The 21867-nt window shown below is 41.4% G+C and overlaps 1 protein-coding gene across 1 annotated transcript in view; it reads left to right on the top strand.

Annotated features, from left to right (window-relative positions):
• The first annotated feature begins 8705 nt into the window (after positions 1-8705).
• Positions 8706-21867, top strand: part of LOC139390645 (pituitary homeobox 2) — a 42455-nt gene continuing 29293 nt past the window's right edge. The window contains exon 1 of the mRNA XM_071137910.1: positions 8706-8767. The gene's annotated coding sequence lies outside the window, so the exon portion shown is untranslated. The remainder of the gene's footprint in view (positions 8768-21867) is intronic.

Consider the following 21867-nt stretch of genomic DNA (forward strand, 5'->3'; position numbering starts at 1 on the left):
ACTGTATCACAATTCCAGTGGGTCAGAAGTTTACATACACTGAGTTGACTGTGCCTTTAAACAGCTTGGAAAATTCCAGAAAATTATGTAATGGCATTAGAAGCTTCTGATAGGCTAATTGACATAATTTGAATCAATTGGAGGTGTACCTGTGGATGAAGTTCAAGGCCTACCTTCAAACTCAGTGCCTCTTTGCTTGACATCATGGGAAAATCAAAATAAATCAGCCATGACCTCAGAAAAAAATTGTAGACCTCCACAAGTCTGGTTCATCCTTGGGAGAAATTTCCAAATGCCTGAAGGTACCACGTTCATCTGTACAACAAAAAATAGTATGCAAGTATAAACACCATGGGAGCACGCAAACGTTATACCACTCAGAAAGGAGACGCATTCTGTCTCCTAGAGATTAACGTACTTTGGTGCGAAAAGTCAATCAATCCCAGAACAACAGCAAAGGACCTTGTGAGATGCTGGAGGAAACAGGTACAAAAGTATCTATAACCACAGTAAAACGAGTCCTATGTAGACATAACCTGAAAGGCCGCTCAGCAAGAAGAAGCCACTGCTCCAAAACTGACATAAAAAAGAGCCAGACTATGGTTTGCAACTGCATATGGGGACAAAGATCGTACTTTTTGGAGACATGTCCTCTGGTCTGATGAAACAAAAATAGAACTGTTTGGCCATAATGACCATCGTTATGTTTGGAGGAAAAAGGGGGAGGCTTGCAAGCCGAAGAACACCCTCCCAACCGTGAAGCACAGGGGTGGCAGCATCATTGTGTGGGGGTGCTTTGCTGCAGGAGGGATTGGTGCACTTCTCAAAATAGATGGCATCATGAGGATGAAAAATTATGTGGATATATTGGAGCAACATCTCCAGACATCAGTCAGGAAGTTAAATCTTGGTCACAAATGCGTCTTCCAAATGGACAAGCATTCATCCAAAGTTGTGGCAAAGTGGCTTAAGGACATAAAAGTCAAGGTATTGGAGTGGCCATCACAAAGACCTGACCTCAATCCTATAGAATATTTGTTGGCAGGACTGAAAAAGAGAGTGCGAGCAAGGAGGCCTACAAACCTGACTCAGTTACACCAGCTCTGTCAGGATGAACGGGACAAAATTCACCCAACTTATTGTGGGATGCTTGTGGAAGGTTTCCCATAAAGTTTGACCCAAGTTAAACAATTTAAAGGCAATGCTACCAAATCCTAATTGATTGTATGTAAACTTCTGACCCACTGGGAATGTGATGAAAGAAATACAAGCTGAAATAAATCATTCTCTCTTCTATAATTATGACATTTCACATTCTTAAAATAAAGTGTTGATCCTAACTAACCTAAGACAGGGAATTGCTACTAGGATTAAATGTCAGGAATTGTGAAAAACTTAGTTTAAATGTATTTGGCTGTGTATGTAAACTTCTGACTTCAACTGTAAACCACAAGCTGTATATGATGAGCACTTGCACATTTCTTCAAGAGCAACTGTCCCAAAAAAACTACTTCTCATTTGAAAAACAGCCTATGTGGCATTGATATGAGTCAGAAACATTTATTCTACTGTCAAAATTGACTACAAAGTGTAAATAGGATAATTTTGGTCATAAAGTAATTCTTGTCCAAAACAGAGTTTTGTGAGACTTCACAATGTAAATTAAGGTTGGTTTTATTTCAATCCTGGTGACATCCCACAGCTGGAAGCACACAAGTAATCATCAATTTGGAGTGCAGCTGCACACGACCCAATCATAAAGCTGATGGTAAATGTGGGTTGACTTTGGATATCCCAACTGGGCTCATTAGGAAGCTTCAGTAAATTACACAATGTAGCAATTTGTAAAAATTCCAATAGCTCCAAATTTCATTGATTAGAAAACCTGAAACAAATTATAACTAGACATTTTTTAAAGAATTTAATTAGAAAACTGAAAGGTGTGCAACATGAAAATATTGTCTCATTTACGTTCTGTAATTTATTGGCGGTCCTTAACTAGCCCCAGAGAGAGGGTATCCAAAGTAAAACCAAATTTGCCGTGATTGCACACCAGCCGTCTGAAGCTAATTGGCTAAATAATTTGTCTAAATCTTCCCATCTGCGAGCACACACAAGAGACGCCCACATCAAACCACACCCGAAACCAATTCACATTTGAATTTAGTCATGGCCCCTAACATTTTTTATTAACCAAATCGAAAACAAGGCCAAATCAGCTGTGATGTTAACCATTACAACTACTGTTAATAAATGCCTACTTTTATACGGGCACAATAAATACACTTACAAATAGTTTCCGAACTACATATATGAACAAGTTCCAAAATTATATATTTATAGAGATTTTATAGTGTGGGAGCAAATTACAGTGGCCTTGAAAAAGCTCCTCAATCAGCTCCTTTTGGCTCGTGCCAAGCGGTAGCAGCCTTTTAACTGAGCACTACATTTCCAGAGAGCTTATCCATGTCCACAGCGTTCAAAAAGTATCCGAACAACAGACCAAATACAAATGACAGAGGACGACATACGCAAAAAACAACAACACAGCCAGCCAACCATTTATGGCATTTGTACCACACCATGGCAAAACCCAATCTCTTCAAGTGCCAGCAGGGTACCAGCCTAACCTGAGGGACTCCCACCACCCTAGTGCCCCCCACTCAACCACCCACTGCTCCAGCTAAGATTAGACAAATTAAACACTATTATTCACATCAGTCCCACAGCTGGCCCTTTAATTGGTTTTATGTTAACTATCATAATGGTTTGCTTTGAAAGCCACTGTCGTCTCCTTAATTTAAAATTTGAGAAGTACTTTTGGCCCAGTCTCTGGGATTTATCTTCTCTCTCACTGCAATTGAAAAATAGTGGGATTTTGGGAAGTATATATTTGGTTAAAAGTCAGGCAGAACTGAACAGAACTGAAACCAGCTCAATAATATATTCTGCCATGTCTATCATGTAGTATTTTATCAACTATGAAACACTGTTGAGTGTAGAGAGACGTCTTTTGATGGCCATCTTCTCTGGGCGGGGTAGTACAGTATGTGTGGATGTTCGTCAAACTTTCCATCTTTCCATGCGTTTGGATGTGGTATTAGTTGGAGGCCTGTAGACTTAGGAAGGCCGGTGATGGATAACCTAGTTTTAAACCCATCATCACCCAGAAGTAGGTACAATGTGTCTGCAGTGCTATGCCCCCCACCCAGGCTGAGTTTGGTCTAGACACGGGCACAGGAATTTACAGTTTGTCAACGTCCTGTTCTCTGCCACATATCTGAAATACATAATGATATGAAAAGCTTGGAGTGTCACTGTGGAATAATTAAAGACAATTATCAAAATAGACATCCAAAATCTCTTTGGGGCAGCATTCTTAGCCAGCGATATAATAGTTAATACATTTACCTATCAGATCATTCAATAGTGATCAAAACTTGAAATGTTTGTTTCTGAATCGTTAGACTATTTTAAACAATGAAAATATTTTCACTATATGTGGATGATGGTCCATAGCTAGAATGACATCTTGATTAGGTCATGGGAGAGTTAACCTGCCAAATCCTTATATCATAACTGACGGTATCACTTTATGAGCCATGACAATTAAATTGTGCCAACTATAAAAGCATATTCCACTTGCATCTGCTCAGAACATAATTTTATTTGATGAGTTGCAAGTGTCAGCGTCTAGCAGTAAGGAGCGCGTAACTTTCCTTGAAGGAAAAAAAACAACATTCACAGCAGGTTGGGATTCTGTGTCTATAAAATAGTGACAGAGCTACTCACGCCTCGGTGAAACGTGATCTCTAACTCTGCAAGCTCCATATTTTAGATCTGAAGCATTAAAAACCCTTTAGTTTGAGTTTCAGATTTACAGTGGGATTACGTGTCCTGTACAAGTGTCCTTAGCTAAAAGCTAACGATTATTTTTTCCCCTTCCACTTGACTCAGCATTCCACGTTAACACTCAGCTTTATTTTTGAAACACTTGGAAATTTGGAGGAGCTCTCTAAAACTTTGGGGATTTAAATTGACAAAGATATGTTTTAATGATTATAAACACGTGGAATGACGATGATTCTATGCCTGGTTAGTTATCATTGGAACATGAAAGACAAAAGACTGCAGTGTAAAGTCACGTCATAGAGTGTGTCTCTGCGTGTTTTGAGGAGCTGTGGGGTGTTGGTTTTCATCCCACAACACAGCACTGATGTATGCGTGACTCATCTTAGTAAGTGGAGTCAGCACATTAAAAAAAGCGTCGCTGGAACCGCACTCTCTTTCACATTCATGTGTTTCACATTTCTACTCTTTCTCTCTGAGAGTATTGGAATTGCCATTTCTTACTGCAAGTCATCTCAGGGCTAATTCAATTTAGACCATAGGCTGTCCTTAATTCCTTCTCTATTTTTTTTTTTCATTTCAACTTCGTCTTCTGCATAAAGTGTGAGAAAATGTTGTACATATTCAAATGTTTTCTCTTGGCAACAGTCAAGCATTTTGACACCGCAGTTGTTAAAGGATGTGTAAAGAAGACAACATATGTTACATTTGTCTATATCGCCCCTAACTGCATTCGGTGGTATCATGCTCCATCCAGAAGACTTTTACTTTTCAGCATCAAAGTAAGCCTTGGCAGGTTTAGCGGTGCACATCTTTCTTTGGTTAGACTGGACAGCTCACTGAATGATGTGATGTGTCAGTGGGCCTTACCACTCGGTCCCTTTAGGCCTACACAATGCGCCCATGCCTTTTTCTCAGCTTTTTCCTGTAATTTGGTGGTGGGGGGTTTGGGGTGGGGGTAGATTTCCAGTTGTAATACAGACGGATCAAGGGCCATAATTGCAGTCCTCTGTAAAAATTGCCATAATAATAAATGAGTGAGGGCGTTAATTAATGATGAGGAATCCATTACTCGCTCATATGACCAGGCCAGACTCATATGACTGGGGTCCCTCTACAGCTGAGGGTAAATAATTGCTTTTTGATAATGCCTTTTCTGATAGGTATTTCTGTTGTAGTTTGGTTTTATTGCAAAAATCTATGTTTAGGATAATGTCCTAGTGTCAGTAATTTCATCTTCACAGGTGTGCACATGTACATGTACATGTATACAAGGGAGAGTGGGCTAAGTTGAGCCAAGGGCTGCGGTCCAAGACACACCCTATCCACTCAGTCCTCAAATTAACTGAACACTTCTGATGACGTATCAAGACGTCTGATGAGTATATACCTGCAGGGCAAGGGAGGAAGGAACGATTTTTAAATGGACCACCTTTGGCCGGAAATTAGTCACTTGTTCATCCCACAATGATTGTGTTTTCAGCCACCGGTAGCTTGTGGGTGCTTTATATGCGCTGCAGTCAATTATGAGTGTATGTCTACTTACAGTTGAAGTCAGAAGATTACATACACTTAGGTTGGAGTCATTAAAACTAGTTTTTCAACCACTCCACAAATTTCTTGTTAACAAACTATAGTTTTGGCAAGTTGGTTAGGACATCTACTTTGTGCATGACACAATTAATTTTTCCAACAATTGTTTACAGACAAATTATTTCCCTTACAATTCACTGTATCACAATTCCAGTGGGTCAGAAGTTTACATACACTATGTTGACTGTGCCTTTAAACAGTTTGGAAAATTGTCTGGTTCATCCTAAATTTCCAAATGCCTGAAGGCACCACGTTCATCTGTACAAACAATAGGACACAAGTATAAACACCATAGGACCACAAAGCCGTCATAGCGCTCAGGAAGAAGACGCGTTCTGCTCTCCTAGAGATGAACGTACTTTGGTGCGAAAAGTGCAAATCAATCCCAGAACAACAGCAAAGGACCTTGTGCAGATGCTTGAGGAAGCAGGTACAAAAGTATCTTTATCCACAGTAAAACGAGTCCTATATTGACATAACCTGAATGGCCGCTCAGCAAGGAAGAAGCCACTGCTCCAAAACCACCATAAAAGAGCCAGACTACAGTTTAAAACTGCGCATGGGGACAAAGATCATACTTTTTGGAGGAATATCCTCTGGTCTGATGAAACAAAAATAGAACTGTTTGGCCATAATGACCATCGCTATGTTTGGAGGAAAATGGGGGATGCTTGCAAGCCGAAGAACACCATCCCATTGTGGGGGTGCTTTGCTGCAGGAGGGACTGGTGCACTTCACAAAATAGATGGCATCACGAGGGAGGAATTGTGTGGATATATTGAAGCAACATCTCAAGACATCAGTCAAGTTAAATCTTGGTCGCAAACGGGTCTTCCAAATGGACAATGACCCCAAGCACACTTCCAAAGTTGTGGCAAAATGGCTTAAGGACAACAAAGTAAAGGTATTGGAGTGGCCAACACAAAGCACTGATGTCAATCCCATAGAGAATTTGTGGGCAGAACTGAAAAAGCTTGTGCGAGCAAGGAGGCCTACAACCTGACTCAGTTACACCAGCTCTGTCAAGAGGAATGTGCCAAAATTCACCCAACTTATTGTGGGAAGCTTGTGGAAGCCTCCCAAAACGTTTGACCCAAGTTAATCAATTTAAAGGCAATGCTACCAAATACTAATTGAGTGTATGTAAACGTCTGACCCACTGGGAATGTGATGAAAGAAATACAAGCTGAATTAAATCATTCTCTCTACTATTATTCTGACATTTCACATACTTAAAATAAAGTGTCGATCCTAACTGACCTAAGACAGGGAATTTTTACTAGGATTAAATGTCAGGAATTGTGAAAAAACGGAGTTTAAATGTATTTGGCTATGGTGTATGTAAACTTCCGACTTCAACTGTATATGAAATATATAATTATTCATATTTGTCTCCTGTATTATAGCTAGAAAATTAATTAGCTAACTAACGTTAGCCTGCCTAGCTGGAACTTCTGAAGAAGGACATTTCCAAAAGATAACCAAACAATAACATATTTACCTTTTGCGTAGTAGCAAAATGTCTATCTTATTTGCATTCATTTTTACTCACACTTGTATGTTGATTTCTCCATTGATATTGTTTTTAAGTTTTCGGTAACTTTTCTTAGCGGATGTACAATCGTGGCAAATTGAATTATGGGGAGTGTCAGGCCCCGGAGTGAACATAATTGTACACTCGCAAAGCCAACTAAAAACGAGGGCTGAGGGGCTTAATTTGCAAACTTCCCTTGCTTGGCTAATCATTTGGACCACCCTCCAAGATGGTGACGGGGATTCCTCCAAGGGCATAAGGTGAGGGTAAGTGGACAAGGATGTGTCTTTTAAGTGTTTGGACCGCAACCAAGGGGTTAGTTGAGCCACACCTTGTTTGATAAACAAAATGGATCATGTGACCAAATATTTAGGAAGAGGTAATAATTTCATGGTGTCTGAAGGAAGAAACCACATGGGAAATGTGCTAAGCAAGTTAGGTCCAAAAAACTATTTTCACACAGTCAAATTAATGAATTGTGATATATGCTACATAATGCTTGTAAATAAACATGTTAGCATACACTCTTATCCAGAGCAACTTAAAGTAGTGAGTGGATACAAACATTTTTTTTTCATACTGGTCCACCATGGGAATTGATCCCACAAATCTTGACATTGCAAGTGCCATGCTTTACCAACTCAGCCACACCGGACCAACCAATAAGATTGCTTTATACATCAGTTGGGGTCTCTATAAGCTACAATATTAGGTCCTATACTTAATATGAAAGTGCCTTGGTGTAAGTTGAGCCAATGGCCATTGGGTAAATTGAGCCAATGGCCACCATATCCCATACAAATTATGACATTTTGTCAGTTTTATGCATAATATGCATACTATTTCTCACAAAAAGATGGTCATGCCATTAGTACACATTCCAGCAGTACCTGGTAAAAGATTAAACACACACACAGGATATTTAAGGAAATATATATACAAATATATTCACATGTGTGAATAACTAGCTAACTAAAATTTACTAATGATTAATAAATGGTTAGCAAACTGTTTGTAAATAAATTATTTATTACAGACCCCTAAATAAAACGTTTTACTTATACCACACCCCCATTCCATGAATTAAGCTTTGACCTACCAGCACCATCACCCATTGTTCAGAACACCATCACCCACCCACTTACCCCGAGGCAGCTCAACTTACCCTGTCCCTATGCTCAATTTACCCCATAGCCAGAGTAAGTTGTGCCAAGAGACAACTTTTTTTGGTGACAAGCTATGTTTTCAAAACGGTTATGTTTACATGAATTACGAATATTTCCAGGGATACACAACATCCTGAAATATATGTTGATATCTTTGTCAGAAAGAATACTATATTTCCCTTGACGTAGTGACGCTGAAGGTAAAAAACATATCAAGATGCCCCAGTCTCCCCTACTGTATATGCTAAAATTTGTTCATGGTGCTGTAGGCCTACTTTTTAAAATTATATTGTTATATAATTATAATTGTTTAAATTATAATGTCCAAGACTCATTCAGTAGGTGACCACTCAACACAAAATCTGTGCTCAAATTGAAGAATAAGAAGTAGCATTCTACTTTGGAAGGCCTGTCTGCCTGTCGTCCTCCAGAATAGCAGGAGTTTTGTGTCCGTGCTTCTATATTTAAATGTTGAGGTCATGAATGATCCTCTGTGGGATTACAGTGGCACCCATCATGCTAGTCAACAGTATCAAACAACTTGTATTCTCTGTTGCGGTGAGAGACACTCGCCCACACTGACTGACTGCACGCTGCACTCGCCACCACTGACAGCTAGCGAAAGGTAACCCACCTCCGCTTGTTTCCGATAACTAATCTGATCTAATCTGGTTATTTTTGAGGTTTCAGAGGTACTGTAAAGTAACATGGGACTGAAATGCTACCAATTTTAAGACAAAGGCCGGGGTTAGCAAACAGGGTCAATGTTACAACAGATGGCGGTTCCAATACCTTATCACTAACTCTGCCATCCGGTGTCATATTTGTAATGAGTGAAAATAGTGGCATTAGTGGGACAGGGTTTAGTACCATCAACAAAAAAAGGTGCAAGGAAAACTTCAATTGATCAAGTGATGTCAATTGAACTAACGCTTTCCAATATGCGACTGACATGTAAATGTGTATGCCAAGTCTGCTAGTCCCGTGACATAACGACCACTGATAATACCATGTACCGAGCTGTGAAGAATAACAATAAGGTGGCTAGTAGCATTGTAGCAAGGTTAAGCACGGAGCTTTGACTGCCCCAGCAGTTTGAAGGGCTAGGGGGGAGTTGCTCTTTAACAGGCCGACACTAAATGTCCCTGCGCTGCATTTGTATCCATTAACACGTCAACCGTGTATGCTCTCAATTTGGGAAGTGTAATGGGAGGCAGATGAGTGTCTGCCATGGCTCCCCTTGCAGTGAAGAGACCCCGGTAGGAGGAGAGATTTGTCCAAGTAAAATCACCCCGACAGGGGGGAAGCTCTTAGGTCAGAAACCCCAAAGTTGAGGCAAGCGGAGCCTGATGGGTTTGTGATGAAAACAGTGTGATATATCATCGCCCCAGTGCCCCTGTACATTAGGGAACCAGACACGCTGGGAGCTCCCTGCTAGCTTTCACTTGATCACGGTTAAGCTGAGCCACGTGGGGTGCGCATGGCATCATTTGTTATATAGAGGGAAGAATGTTGTGAAATGATCTGCCTTTCAAAATGGTGGGTTTTTCATGTACGTACATCGGCCTATATACTGCAACTGATCACAATGTCAAGGAGAGACATTTCTAAAGTCTAAGAACTTTCTGTACAGTGTACTTGTTGCTAATGCTACATCTGAGATAACAACTCTATGCTGACAGAAATTGTCTTTCATAGATCATTACCACATTACTGTCCTCCAATATTACTGTGTGTGTATACTTTGGCCATGAGTACAGTCTATTGTGAGTTTGGTAATTGTTGTGTGGTTGAAGAAATGTTCACAAATTGTATCTTATAGCTTCCCAATCTGACCTCCCACTGGCCCTAGAAATAGTCAATGAAGCTAGCTAGTTCCCAGTACTCAGGAAGTCTGGGACGTATTACCATGGGAGCTACTGAGTCTCCCCGAGAAGAATGCCATCGGTTTAAAACAAATGTTATTGTTTTTCACAGGAAACCTATGTGATTACTGTTTTCTCTCTTACACACACACACACACTCACGCTGAGCACTGCGCTGTATTTGTGCATGTGGTTCTCATTCAGTCCCCTGGTGAGGGGGAACCAGCACTTTAGAGTTTTCATCTTTATTAAGTCACACCTAGGACAGGTTCAACAAAACACGACACTGTTTGCATAACGTATTGGACAATCTCGAGAAGGCCATCTGTCTGTTCACTTCAAACAATGGATTGGGTTTCCTTAACATGGCAGTGGTTCAAAAGGGGGAAAAGGCAGGAGGAATACGTTGAGTGGTCCTTGGGTGCCATCAACGTCTGTGTAATCGCGAATTGACAGCAAAAGTGAGGAAACGTGTGGTGAAAATATGGAGTTATTTTTGTCTCTTTATGATTCAGAGCTGCACTCTGTATTGTAAAGGTGGGCTGTTGAGAATGCACTTCTCTGTGTGTGTGTGTGTGTGTGTGTGTGTGTGTGTGTGTGTGTGTGTGTGTGTGTGTGTGTGTGTGTGTGTGTGTGTGTGTGTGTGTGTGTGTGTGTGTGTGTGTGTGTGTGTGTGTGTGTGTGTGTGTGTGTGTCTGTGTATGTGTGCTTGTGTTTGCGTGTGCCAGTGAGCGCTTGTGTGTCAGTGTGTTTGATTGTACAAATGATTTCCAAAAATGTATGAGGCCTACTGAATGAATAAAACCACATCTCTTTATCTCTCTCTTTCCCTCTCTCATCCCCTTCCTGGGGATTAATGAAACACATACACAGAGAAAGAGGAGGAAAACAGAGTAAAAAACAAGACTAAAGGCATCTTGTAGGAAAGCTGCGAAACCGAGGTCCCAGAAGTCAGACTGTTTGTTTTGCCTCATGTGTCGACACAGTCTTCTCTGTTCTCCTGGTGAGGCTGCTTTCCTCAGCAGCTTTCTACCATACACTGTGTGTGTGTGTGTGTGTGTGTGTGTGTGTGTGTGTGTGTGTGTGTGTGTGTGTGTGTGTGTGTGTGTGCGTGCGTGCGTGCGTGCGTTTTTCTACCACCCGTCTCCCACCGAGCAACCTCGATCTCAAGACACCACAACCAATCAACCTCTTCCATCCAACAATATGCAAATGTTGTGAAAGAGCCAATGAGAGAATTGATCTGGTTTGTACGTGCTCATAATATTTTAATTCCAAAAACATGTTTTTCAGAGGCCTCCCTCCCAGTAATGCTTCTCATGTGAAGCTGTGGCTTTCTCAAGAGGGAATTTGAACGTGCTTGGTGGCAAATATTTTCTTATGTTTTCCTCAGGCTGGCACATGATTTCAAAGGGAAGCATGTCACATAATGGGACCTCATATCTCCTTCCAATTGAAAACACATTGAGGCTCTTGGCTTGAAAATGTCAAACCAACCAACAGGCATACTTTGTGCCAGATTGGAAAAATATTGAGATTAGTATGAGAAGAAGTGATGATAATGTGTACTAAACAATTAGGCAGAGGTGGAAGCCTTAATCGGTTGGAAGGATTTACTATATAGGGATTTAAGTGTGTGTGGTGTGTGTGTGTGTGGGTATGTGCATGTGTGTTTTCGCTTGGCCACCTGTATCGTGTTTAGAGAACGCCATAAAGCACATGACTGTGCCCTATTCTGTGTCCTATTCTGTAACTTGTCTTTCCACTTCCACTGTGTTAAGCCAAAGCACATGGTTAACAAGTCCTCCTGTTTTAATTGCTCCCACCACAAGGCTCAGACACACTACTTGAGTGATGACAACCAATGTCATTGGCAGAACCCCCAACCTTAAAGCTAGGATGCGCCTGTACTGGTGAAAAAGCTTATTTTTTTCCCCCTAAATGACGCCCTTGTCTCATTTTTAATATTCAGTTCAATATTCAAAGTGCGCCACTCTGCCACATTCTGATTGAATTTTGAAAAGGAATACATCTTCTGACATTTCATTCATGTTTCACCACATTGCTACAATCAGGAGTAATATGTCCTCCACCGCCCTTTGAAGCGGATGCTGTCGATTTTAACAGCTTTTAAATTAAATTAGGATTCTCATGAAGTCACATTTTCACTAGATGACATTTACCGGAGTCCTAAAAAGGCTAGTTGACAAGGTTTTCATTAAATACCAGGCAAGTCGTGCTTGAAAAGGGGGAGAAGTACTACTAAAAGCATTGGAGTTTATTTCTGAAATTAAAATCATTGGAGTCTCTTTTATTGCTTTCCCTGCATGGCCTTTACCCAGCGAACAAGACGTTGCAACCCACATGTCGGCAGCCATCACCTCAATCTAAATGCCCAAGTCATCACAATACGTTAAACTCAATGCGTTTGGCACTTGAAAAATGTTACCTAAAATGTGTGTGTCAATTAGCTAAAGGACACGTACTGTACAGCTTCGTGAGAACTTAAAATCAAACATGATATACAATGATATTTAGTCAGCGATTCCATTATTAAGTGATCCGGTAAGGATACTTTGAGATCAAATATTCCATTAGTATGTACTAAACCTTGCTTTTATTGCCTTAATGTCATCATTTCAGGTGTTTTTTGATTACAATTGTAAAGTGTAGAATTTGTATGGGAAGTGTTCACTGAGTGTACAAAACATTAGGAACCCCTTCCTAATATTGAGTTGCACCCACCTTTGCCCTCAGAACAGCCTCAATTCATCGGGGCATGGAGTCTAGAAGGTGTCGAAAGTGTTCCACGGGGATGCTGGCCCATGTTGACTCCAATGCTTCCTACAGATGTGTCAAATTGGCTGGATGTCCTTTGGGTGGTGGACCATTCTTGATACACACAGGAAACTGTTGAGCGTGAAGAACCCAGCGGCGATGCAGTTCATGATGCTCATGGCACCTACTACTATACCCCGTTCAAAAGGCACATAAATGTTTTGTTTTGCAAATTCACACTCTGAATCGCACACATACCTAATCCATGTCTCAATGGTCTTAAAGCTTAAAAATCCTTCTTTAACCTGTATCCTCCCCTTCATCTACACTGATCGAGGTGTATTTAACAATTGACATCATTAAGGGACCATAGCATTCACCTGTCATCACCTGATCAGTCACTCAGCGTATGTATGTGTATGTCTGTACATTGTATAAATCAGAGATTAGATCTGACCTATTAAAATGCCAGTGGAAGGTGGACATGCAGTAGGACAGCAGGACCATGGTGTCATCTCAGACAGCCCTGGCAGTACAGTTCTGCAAGGAATGGCCCTGGTGAGCCTAGGGAAGACAGAGCTGGAAGCAGAGATGGAGCCTTATCTGGGCTTTAATTTCTCTCCCGAGGTGAGCTGTGAGAAGATCAGTGACACTAAACCCGGGAATTACCCTAGATATTGCCCCCCTGTGCTCTGCAAATGAAATCCGGCTGCCGGGTAGGAAGAACATCATGGTTAACACTCCGAAAATCAGTTTTTGTACTAGACCACAGCTGGCGTGATAGGGAGGGAGACGAAGGGAGGGAGGGAAAAAGAGAGAAGAGAAGGAGGGGAGGTGGGGACCGAAAAGGGAAGCGAGAATGGGAGAGAGTGAGAGCCTGTTGACGGACAGATGGGTCGGCCTCTTGCAGGTCCACACTCTGGAGGAGTTCTTGCAGGAATTGCTTGGGCTTTGAGTGTACCCTTCCTCTTGCGGAGTGAGTTTGTTTTGAAAAAAGGCAGTGGTGAAACCAGAACCACGGCCCACCTGTCTAGGCGAGAGGCCGTGGCGTGTGTGTGTGTGCCTGTTACGAAACTCTCTATTCCTAACATGTTTGTATGCGTGTGTATATGTGTGCACAAGTGTGTATGTTGGCGCATGTGTGTGTGTGTGTGTGTGTGTGTGTGTGTGTGTGTGTGTGTGTGTGTGTGTGTGTGTGTGTGTGTGTGTGTGTGTGTGTGTGTGTGTGTTGGGGGCACTGTGCTCTTAACCTTCAGAATCCTGAACCCCACCAGCTGTCTGTCCCCTGTGCTGCCCTGTTCGTGTCTCACCAGCCCTCTCCTACATGCTACACACAGACACACACACACACACAGTTTCACTTACAGACAATACACATACACACACTATCTCTACACACATACACATGCACAAACACCCTGGGGACCTTTATTAATAGGTCCTGATCAAGAGTGAAACGAGCTGTACACTCTTTAGAAGCCCATCACTCCTCTTCTCCAGAAATAGAGGATGCACACCCAGTTAGCCACCAGAGAGGATTTAAAGCTTCTAAAAAAAAGACGGATGTTTAGCCATTGCCAAATCTTCTTCTACTCTGTTCCATGATGGAAAAGGTGTAAATCTCCAGTCAAGTCCAGAATAGCAGGTAGTTAGTAAGGAGAGCTAAAGATTGACGGGACGGTAAACAGATTCCGCTTGAGATGGAGCTTAACTTTGATCTAATTATATGTTGGCCCCTTGAGCAGCGAGAATAATTATCACTTCCGTATGGTAATTTAGTTAACATATAGGGTTGTGTATGATGAACCTGTAACATTTGTCCAGAGTTCAATGGGACAGAAAAAGAGGTGCTGTGGAAACGTTTTGAAATGTAATGGGAAATCTATGGCGACACATTTTGAGAAAGGATTCCTCAATTATGAGCCTCAAATGGAATGAATATAAAATATACATACTAAAATCAACTTGTTCTCAAAAACGCTTGTGCACATTATTTTAAGTTAAAAAAAAAATACCTTCATGCTTTGGTTTTTGTGCATTCAATATACCAGAATCAAATTCTATGATGAAAAGGTAGGACCCATTTGAAATATAAACACCTAGCTACAAAATAATGTTGTCTTTATTATGTCATTTGTATGGCCATAATATTATAATGATGTTGTCTTGTAATTAAACCAGTAAAGTCAAGTAGTAATCAACCTAAGGGTGTTTTGGAGATGCTTAGTTTCCTGGTCAGTTGGACTTTCCCCAACTTGGGAGTGGAAATTCACAAGTGATATTTTCCAAGTGGTTTGGATGGGGCTTTACCTGGCTTTGGCTGTTCACTTAAGCGTTCAGTACCTTCTGCCTTTTGGCTGCCTGCACATGTCTTGAGGCCATGGCGTAAAGTATCAACCCTTTAGCTGACAAATACTGCAGCTACCACTTACTAGGCTTCTACATTTTACTCTACCCTTGCTTGAGCAGTCCTATGGTTTGCATTAATAAGGGAACTTGAGTACGATTCAACACAGTTGTCGGAACTTGAGCAAACCTCAGTTAAATGACTAAGTACCGTCTACAGCAATCGTTTTTAAGGGAGAGATTCCATTCATTCCAAGAATACTGGCCAATATCGTTTTACTGCATGTTAGTAATGATGACATGATCATTTTTGGGCTTTCATCAACTTCTCTGTCGGTGATGTCTGGTTTCTATCACTTTCACTGTCATGAATCATTACTTTGACCTGACTTCTACTTGCTGAACCCTATTTTAAATCAAGTCTAATTTAGGCACAGTAGACTTTGAAGACTGGCTCAGGGCTTAGTGTAGAAAATAACTTCTTTTGGCAGAGCCATTTCCAGGCCGTCCTCGTACGGAATATGATTCCTGGGTGCATAACTGCAGGCACCAGATTACGATGCCCAGGTGTCATTATTATTTCCATTGCAAGTGTCCTACCGTCCACTAGGGGCAATGCTAGTGCCTATTAATATCTAGTAGGCTCATGGCTTGCTAGGGCATTGTGAATGGGGTAAGAGGAAAGGCTTAAACAACAAGCTACAGCTATGAGGACCGCAGGTTCAATCCCAGTGTTATGCACTCCTTTAAATGTTTTATTTTTACTGCTTACCCTATCCTAAACCTTAACCCTTAACCACCCAGAATGAATGTCAAAAGTTGAGTTTCTGTTGAACTTTTGCACCGTTCGACTGACAGCTAACATAAACCAACTAGGCAGTAATGAAAATTGCCACACAGTGCCAAATCTACATACAGTTCACTACATACGTCCCCACAGTACAGAATTAATGCATCCCCACAGTGCCGAATAAATACGTCCCGACAGTGCATATCTCTGTTGCTGCAGTTATGCACCGGGACTGCCTTTTCTTTGGTTATCGAGTTGGCCTTTTCACATATTTATCTAGTTATTGATTATTATTAGACTACTGGGTTTGTACAGTATAGGTCGAACAGTGGTTGATGAGACAGGAACGGAGAACCAACGATCGCCTGCTCTGCTCTAAAGAAAGTGACGGGGCTGCTGTTGGACTGAACCACACTGGATACATCATCTATATCTATTACACAGAGTGATGAAGGACTGAGGAACTTATGCTCAGTCTACGTACAGCATGCCCATGATAATTACAATATCACTAGTCTAATTTCACTTGTTCTTTACAGATCACTTTAAACAACCAACATATCACATCTCACACTTCACTCGAAGCAATAGCTTTTCTCAGGTTCCCTAGTAATGGTCTAACCACATCACGTAACTATGACCAGAACCATAAACTTAACAGTCCAGGTATACAGTTCCCCCTAGTCCGCCTCTGTCCACCTCCTTTTTTACAGCTGGCATTTCTGACGTCTCATGTTGCGTTTCCCAAATGCTACAGGCGGAGAGGGCAGACATCGTAAAAACAAAAAATTGAAAGCACTTGCCCACCTGTCGTTCCGGTGTAGCGCTAGGACAGCCATTTGGAACCCACCTGCGATTCTTTGGTCTGGGAAGGTGTGGGAGGAGTGGGTAATATGGAAACCCCATCAAGCACATTATGGGCACTATGGATGGAGTACCCCACCACCCCCCTTCCCTCTTCCCTCTTCCCTCTTCCCTGCCTAAACAGGTGGGGTTCTCCACTGTAGCCTGCATAGATATTGGGTTTCCCCCTTTGATACCGTGTTGCAGAGTTAGTTCATTTCCTCTACCGCCACGCAACCCTTTTGACTGACAAACAAAATGGGAAATGTCAGTATCTCTTTGCAAACGTGTGTCAATTTTACAAGCGGCCATCAACATGTCTGACAACACGTGTCATTTTACCCTTGTTGGGAAACCATAGTCAAAATAAGAGATGAATTGGCCATGGGACCATGTCAAAAACAATACATTGTAATCACAGTTTAAGTGGAAGTGCCTGTGTACCATAAACAACAGACATGTGTGTACGTCACACTTCTAAAAAAAATAAGCTTTTGACAAACTTAGACATTGATCGAGAGACAGAGTGAGAGAGAAAGAGAGGGAGAGAGAACGCTTCAACATGCTGCCTTGTATCCGCATCACGTTAAGGGATTCTCCGTCACTCAAAGGTGAAACAACAGCCGAGGAAATGTGGAAATACTGACAAATTGTACTGTGTAGCCACGTTAGTAAATCTCAAGAGCTTAAACAACCATGTGCAAGTTGTTCTCGACCACTTCCAAAGTCAAGAAACTGAACACCGCGTACATGTGATCCCACTCCTCTGCTAGTCTAAGTTGTTCTCTGGTCTGTTTTCTTGACATTGATCGGTTATTGTTGCCCTCAAGAGACACCCGAGACCCTGACCGCTGACCCCTGCGATTCCCGTTGTGTGGTGAGTCATCTTCACGTCTGGTCGTTGACACAGTGGCGCGAGGCGAACTTGGACTGCACTTGACTCCCCGCGTCCTCCCCTCTATGTTCTAGCCTGGCCGTCCTATATCCAGCGACGTGTCTGACATAGTTCCCAACTAATAAAACAATGCCGGGGATTACGACAGGGAGCTAAATTTAAAGTCAAAAAGCATCCCTATGAAAGTACTACGGTCAGTTCAACCAACCAAAACAATCAGGAACGTGCATGATGTGATCCATCTCACCACATGCATGTTGCTTGTTTTCCTTACAAAGGTAATGCCCCGTCTGCAAAGAAGCTATGCCTGAAAGAAATGTATGATGTGTATGTTGGAACAGGGCTGAAATCAGAGACGTTCATCAATTTGTAGCAGAGATCATTTCTGGAAAATATGAAAACCAAGGCCTCCTTTATTTACTGTGAAACATATATGGATTGACCTACTAAAAAAGCCATCACTTTATTTCTCTCAGGGATCTGGTATGTTTCAATGGCCCTGGGACCGTCTCATGACAAGTATAGATAAGGAAATTAAACCTTGCCTGATCAACAAGCAAATAGGAGCCACTTGTGCAACATTGTATATCAATGGCACTTTTTCTTTTTTGTGGAGCTATAGCGACAATTCAAAAGGTCCCTGTGAGGTAAATGTGTCACTATTGGCATTTTTTTTCAGGAGGGAGGGAGGAGGGAGGCTGGCATCTGTTGTGACGAATTACACTTTTGTCTCGTGTGCACTGTTGGATATTGTGTCATAGGATCTACTGCATAGAGAGAAAAGCTGTGTAGTGCACTCCGTCCTGATAGTTTGGTCCAATGCTCTTGGTGATTTAACGAGTGAAAAGACTTCCTGGAAGGGCAGAGGTATTTCTGGCTGTGGCGATATTTATAGAGCCTGGGCACACTTTATTTCAGTGAGATTTACTTCGCAGTAGCATCTATAAATTCATCCAGTGTTGAAAGGATGCAAACATACCATGAGAGCATTGAATAGCGAAAGTAGGAAGTTCCTAAAGTTTAACGATCCAAACTAATCGAGTAGTATATTATTATTTTTGTCTTTGATGCACCTCTTTTTCATTGAGTATTGATCTTCGCTATATCTGTGCATCACTGTGGAAGTTGTTACTTATTTCCAACTATTAATTGTGTAAATACAATGTGGTAAAGTTCAACCCTGTCCATGAGCAGCCTTTGTCTTTTAATTACCAAGGTCAGTGAATCACTACACTCCCTGAGCAAACCTCCTCTAGCCCCAGCACTAATTTACTATTGCAGAGGAGGAAAACACCAAGGCACAAGGCAATATGAGAACGGAAAGGGGAAAATCCTGCCCCAAATGAGAAATGTGTTTTTGTGTTTGCTTGCCAAACAAAGCACAGGAATTAATGATATGTTGTTTGTTTCTCAATCATATTGATCTTCTTTTTTTTGTTGCATTTTTTCCTCTCGGAAACCAAATCCTCCCACGCATAGCTTTGCTTTGGAAATATAATTTTCAGCAAGTTTAAAGATGCCATTCTAGCACCAACTAAATTATGCCGGAGAATATTACCTCAAAGACCATATTGATTCCACTTATAAAAATGAAGCATTATGTGGGTGTTGAGTGGAGCAGTCGGAGTGGGTTTGAAAAATAGTATCAGTTTCAGTGGCTCAAAGAGAAACATCTGGGTGTTGGGCCGCTCTCCAAAGAACACAAACCCAGCTGAGAACAAAAGACTCTAGAAAGAGTGCAGACACCCTTCAAAACAAATGGCACCATCTTTGTTACAGTGGCTTCCAGTCTAGACTCCATTTGCACTTCAAGTGTTTTTATTTGATATCTTTTTTTTTTACTAAGTTGTATTCAGCCACAGATGGTGCTTTTAATGAATAATGAAACTGAAATCTTCATAAGGAATTTCAGCAAGTGCCCCACCCATGTGTTTTGAGTTTTCGTTTGTGGACGCGTTGGTTGGGTTACGTTGGAGTATTTCTCCAAGTTTTACCTGACTTAGCTCCAGTGAACTGTAGACTTTGTTGTGTCTAAAGTCCGTGTTGCCAAATCTTTACTATATTTATTAATTGTGTCTCGATGCTCCTCCAGCCAGGTTCATATTGCCAACAGTCATATCCCTCAGTCTCATCATGTCATCTCTGTCTCTCTCTCTGTCTCTCTCTCTCTCTCTCTCTCTCGCAGATGTAAATGGAGAGTTAGCCATGAGTAAAACAATGACAGGAAAATTAGGAGATAAAGAAACAGGTTTGTCTATTATTCATTCACAGGTGAATGAACAGACAAGTCTATTTTAACATGTTAAATCATGGTACTTCCAAAAGCACAGTTTCCTTATAAGACAATAAATGCTGAATGAATACATGTCATAACTTTGCATGTGTTGTTACCATATTGTTACCCTTCTGTACATTATTTCACTTGGTAGTTATCCACCCACCCCTGGTGAGAAATAACCTTCTGTATTTGGTTTCTACCTCTCTGGGCTGCTCTCTCACTGGGCTAGGAGGCAGCTGAAGAGGCAACCCGCTCCATCGGTTACCAACATTTGCCCACGGCCCATCTTTCTCGTCACCAAGAGGTTTAAATCAAAAAATCATCTCCCTAATGCACATAAAACCAAAGCAGGTCAAAAGGTTCTGAAATTATTTGACACAATTTTCCATCCTTTGTCAACGAGGTAGTGACTTTATGGCTAGAGGGTGCCATGTTGGGAAAACATCCCTCTGTTCCTAGAAAGCCCAACAGCATGCTGGGATATTGGTAGGGTTACAATGCGATCATCACCTCGGAAGACAAACGCAGCCTAAATCCCGACGACAAAGCGTCCAACTCGAATGAATCAGAGCGGCAAGAAATTCCACCTACTTCATTCCCTGTTTATACCATAACACAGAGTTCTCTACCAGCGATAGAGGAGGATATGGGGCCCCAAAAAAGAGTGTAAGACCAGGGAAGGGAAAACATTGGGGAAAAAAGCTGAAAAACGGTACATTTCTTGCTTCTGTAATTCTGCCGAGTGACCACAAAAATTTGGCTGTGAACCGCGTCAGTCTGTTATCATTATTTTCCTTTTTCTCTCTCTTAGTCCTTCTTTTCTTCTGCAATCGTTTACCACAGCATCTGCATTTTCCCTAACAAATGACATCTGAAGGCAATCCTTTCCCCCTTCATTTTATAGCAAGAAAAGTAAAAGAGAGAGTAAAGAGAGTAAAACAGAGAGTAAAGGGCGTTTAGTGGGAGAGTAAAGTAAGAGACAGACAGAGCTGAGGGGAAATTCCTTGTGTCGAAAGCTCTGTCAGTAAATCGGATGTTTCTTGTATGTGGTTTCAGTGACCACACCAAAGACGACCAATTAATTGGACTATTTGGTGCACCAGTTAAGAGTAAATGCAAATGTTGCCCTTTTCCTTGCACATCTAGACTCTTCTGGGTTGATTTACATTCCAGCAAAACATGGCTAGTGATTCTCTCAATTAAAATTCTTAAAATAACAATCATCTTTTATAGTTGTGGGTCGTGGCACTGCAGTAAATTGACTGGGCCTACCTATGACACCCATTTAACTGTGAAATGTGTTTCTGTTTTTATCTTCATCTTTATCATTTTGTGGTTTTAGCTGTATAAACTAGGGCCATGAACTATATGGTTGATCATGTATTTCCTGGGACATTGGTGCTTAAAGTATATAGGTAACAAACATGCTGTTATTGTCTTGAATTGTGTACCTGTGTGGCTGCACATGTGCCCATACAGTATTTTATTTCTGTCTGCATGATATATCACATGCAGTATAGCTGTGTTCAGTTTTTCGGTTATAATCAAACAGTGGTGACACCATTTTCTTTGCCGGAACGTGAATGTTCCCCGGCAAGACACAAAGGCTAATTTCACGCGGCGAGAGTGCTGGTTTGCAACGCACAGTTTCAAGGCAAGAATTACAGACATCTCAAGTTTAAACACGGCTACAACTCTCTGCGTGAAGTGCCTCCACTACCCTTTTGAAAACGCTTAGCATCGTTTGTGAGTGAATGCTTCTAATTGACAGGTTTTTCTTCAGTTTCAAACAGTTGCTCTTTTTGTTGGTAGCCACCATCTGTGTGAAGTTCTTAATTAAAGTACAACTTAAGTTGTTGTTTTTAAGTAAAGTACTACATACGTTGTTTTTTGGGGTATCTGTACTTTACTTTACTATTTATATTTTTGA

This window comes from Oncorhynchus clarkii, chromosome 31 (assembly GCF_045791955.1).
Source record: "Oncorhynchus clarkii lewisi isolate Uvic-CL-2024 chromosome 31, UVic_Ocla_1.0, whole genome shotgun sequence".
NCBI lineage: Eukaryota > Metazoa > Chordata > Actinopteri > Salmoniformes > Salmonidae > Oncorhynchus > Oncorhynchus clarkii.